Here is a 4,354-nt window from a genome sequence, read left to right as displayed (position 1 = left end):
TGGGTAATGTGGAGAGTCAGAGAAAAAGAGGAAGACCCCCAACGAGATGGATCAGCCAGGTGGCATCATTGATGGCGTCAAGTGTGGCGGCAGTAGTGAGGTTGGCCCAGGATCGGACATTGTATCGTTCTGCTGTGCATGGGGTCGCTATGAGTTGGTTCTGACTCGATGGCACCTGACAACAACAACAACATCATTTTCCAAAGGAGCTCTGGTAGCGTAGTGGTTATACATCAGGCTGTGAACCTCAAGATCAGCAGTTTGAAACTACCAGCTGCTCCTCAGGAGAAAGATGAGGCTTTCTGCTCCTGTAAAGATTACAGCCTTGGAAACCCTATACAGGGTCGCTATGAGTCGGAACCGAGTCCACGGCACATATCAACAACAATCATTCTCCAATGTCTCTCATTTTTGCACTGGCTAGATAGGTGAGTTAAATGGATATGTGGGAGGAAACACCACCATTACATATCCTTGATTTTGGCCCTAATTTCTTCAATCCACGTAGGAATATGGTATTGCTTCTGATTTACTATTTTCATAGGTGGAAACGGTTCGAATAGCTTCCACTTCACTTTTACTACTATAATAGCCCTTATTCCACATTTCAGGGACCCAACGTGGGGGATACATACATCTCAACTGCCAAACACTGAGAATCCTGTCCTAGTGAAGTTGACACAAAACTTTAGCTTTCACAACAATGGACTGTCATAAGAATAAACAAATTTGTCTTGAAATGATTACAACAAAAATGCTTCTTAGAAGCAAAGATAGTGAGAATTCATCTCTCATATTTTGGACATATTGACAAGAGGGACCATTCCCTGGACAAAGGTAATATGATTGGCAATGTGTAGCATCAGCAGAAATGAAGACCCCTGACAAGAAGGACCAATCCCTGGACAAAGGTAGTATGATTGGCAATGTGTAGCATCAGCAGAAATGAAGACCCCCCTAATAAAATGTACTGACCCAGTGGCAGCAACAATGGACTAAAACATAACAATTATGAGGATAATGTTGGAATGAGCATTGTTTTATTCTGTTGTGAACATGGTACCTTGTATGTGAATCGACTAAACAGCACCTAACAACAACATCAATTTTGAGTTGTCAGCTTTTGATCAAATGATTTATTTAAGGTGGTTACTGGTAGATTTGTTTGTTTACTTATTTCTTATATAATAAAACTGAATTCACTGTGTAAGTTCTAAAGATCCACATGATTATACATTTTAAAAACAGTCCTCACCTGAAAAAGGATAGAAACATGTGGCTAAATAGTTAATAGTCATTGTACATTTCTTGACATTATTATTTTAAATGGTAATTTTCTTATAAATATGAATGCACATGGAAACGAGTACTGTATATAAAACAGAGAAGAGCAAAATATATTAAAAGAAGAAAAGTAGTCATTATCAAGCAGAAGAAGTTGCAAACTTTCGCTTTTAAAGTGCAGATAGGTAATTAAATAAGACATAATACTGTGTTTTGTTTGTTTGTTATTTTTCTGATTAAAAAAGGAATCATACAAATGTGTCTGGAGAGATCTAGTTCATGAACCAATGCCACAATTTGCAGTGTTATTGTATCCCCCCTTTTGTCAGCATAATTACGCTTTCAAGTACAGCTATCCATTTTCTATGAATTTCTTTGTGATACAGCATGTAAAATTCTACACATTTTAAAAAATGTAGTAATATCTAATTATCAGAAAGTGTATTTCTCACCAACATCAACTATATTGTTTAACAGCTGCAAACAAAGTCTGAGGAATAATCCAATGAACAAAATCCTGACTTTGTACAACTAGGGTATTTATTATTTCATTATTATTGGAAATATATTTACTCAAATAAAATCATTGACAAGATCATAGGCATCATTTTGAAAATATATATAAATCAAAATGTGTTTCCTCTTAGTGTAAGGACTCTGTAATTTTTATTTAAAATGATTCCTTTACTTTGGGAGTTATTATTAGGATTAAATTGCAGTCTTTTTTTTTTTTTTAATATAGATGACTTTTTTTTTTTTTTTTTGGCTGTCAGCATAAGGATACCTATTTGAATCCACCATGCATTTTTTCAGAATACTTTGAAAGTGTTGCCAAAAATCTGCCTTCTGTAATAAAACAGCTTATTATGGGCAAATGCTTGTTCTCCATGACTTCTCATTTTCTTTCTGGGTGTAGGAACATCATAGCTTACACAAGAGAGAAGTTTCTTTTTAAGTCTATACATCTCAAAACTACTTTATAGGATAGCAGGTTTAGATAAATTCTAAGGAATATTTTTTTGGAAGTAGATTTAATTGACTATACTATGCCCCTTAAGAAATTTTAACTTCCTACCAAGTGCTTCATTTATTTTTATATGTGTGTGTGTATATATATATATATGTTGTTGTTGTTGTTGTTAAGTGCCGTCGAGTCGGGTCCGACCCATAGCGACCCTGTACAGGGTTTCCGAGGGTGTAAATCTTTACGGGAGTAGAAAGCCTCATCTTTCTCCCGCGGAGCGGCTGGTAGTTTCGAACCGCTGACCTTAAGGTTCGCAGCCCGATTCGTAACCACTACGCTACCAGAGCTCCATATATATATATATATGTATATATGATTTCACTGTTTACTTTGGTTTCTCCCAAAATTAAAGCATTTTAACTCAGGGAAAAACAACTAAGAGAAACCTGCATCTCCTAATAAATCTTCATGCAGTCTGTCTGTTCTTTATGCTGTACTGATTATGAAAACAAACCAAAATATGAACGTATCTGTATATTGCTAAAATTGATGTCAGTTTCATGAATGAATGAAGACTACAGATTACTGCTAAAAAATTCATTTTTTTTTTTTTTTTGCCTGTATGTGCAAAGCCACAGGAAAAGTATGACCTGGTCTGCAAGAAGGCAAGAAAATATTTCATCCTTTCTCTTCTTTTCTCTATGATCATCAATGCAAAATTATTGCTTAAAAGGAATCAGGACTTCAATGCTACTATAAGGGTGTTCCTGTGGGAAGAAGCGAGTTGTTCCCCTCCCTCAACTCTCCAGTGTCCTTGAGTTCCTCTCTCTTTATATACCTACATGGAACCACACAATCTAAAAACAAGTCAGTCAGTGGCATATTGCTGCTGTTAAGTGTCATTGGGTTGGTTCCAACTCACAGTGACCTTGTATAGGGTTTCCCAGGAGCAGCTGGTGAGTTTGAACTGCCGACCTTAAGGTTCAAACTGACCTTCCAGTTTAGTGCTTTATCCCGCAGAGAAATACAGTTTCTGTCATTAAAATATGGCAAAGCAGCACAGATAGAGTACGCTTCAGATACCAGAAACTAATAATTTTAGTAATTTAAGTGTTTAAAATAGATTCAGAAAGCCAGAGAATGAGACAGTAAAGATAAGAGAGGTGCCCTCAGTAAAGCTATAAAATGGATGCTTATAATTGTAGAAGAAATGAACTCATTGCTGAGCTAATTGATCTTCTCTAGGTGTGTAAACCAGAGGCCTTGGTGGTACAGTGGTGAAATGCTTGGCTGCTAAAGAAAGATAGGCTGTTCCAGTTCACCATTAAAACCTACCTCTTTACCAAAAATCTCAGCCAATCACATTGCTGATTGAAGGTATTCAGGCTCATAGCGACCGTATTGGACACATTAGAATTCTGCCCCACAGGATTTTCAAGACTGCAGAATAATGCACTGTACCTCAAGGTTGGTTTGAATTGCAAGGTCGGCAGTTCAAACTCACCAGTTGCTCCTCAGAAACCCTATACAGGTTCACTATGAGTTGGAACCAACTCGACAGTACTTATCAGCAACAACAACAACATACAATCTTTACAGAAGCTGATTCCCACATTATTCTCTTGCACAAGCCACTGGCTGGGTTCGAACAACTGACCTTTTGGCTAGCAGACCAATGATTTACCCTTACACCACCAAGACTCCTCCAGTAAATATTGTTGTTATTGCTAAGTGCCATAGAGTCCAACTTACAGAGACCCCCGGACCAAGTGGTGGGTTTCAAGCATAGAACTTTGCAGTTAACAGTTCAGTGCTCTCCTACAGTGCCACATCAAGACTCCCTCCAGTCAAGATTACAGCCTTGGAAATCCAATGGGGGCAATTCTAGTCTGTTCTATAGGGTCTCTATAAATTGCAATAAAAGAGAAATTGTCCAGCATCAAAAGAAACTACATAGTGAAGTTCACTTCATCATATATCAGGTAAAATTGTCTGGGTTTACTTTCTTTCTTCCAACAATGATTAACTACAACAAACATGTTTGATAGTCAAAAAGTATTGCTTCTAGGGTTCTAGTTTCTGGGTTTATTCCAAATTAAACAATAA

This window comes from Chrysochloris asiatica, unplaced genomic scaffold, assembly GCF_000296735.1.
Source record: "Chrysochloris asiatica unplaced genomic scaffold, ChrAsi1.0 scaffold00198, whole genome shotgun sequence".
NCBI lineage: Eukaryota > Metazoa > Chordata > Mammalia > Afrosoricida > Chrysochloridae > Chrysochloris > Chrysochloris asiatica.
Note: the sequence above shows the minus strand (reverse complement) of the source record.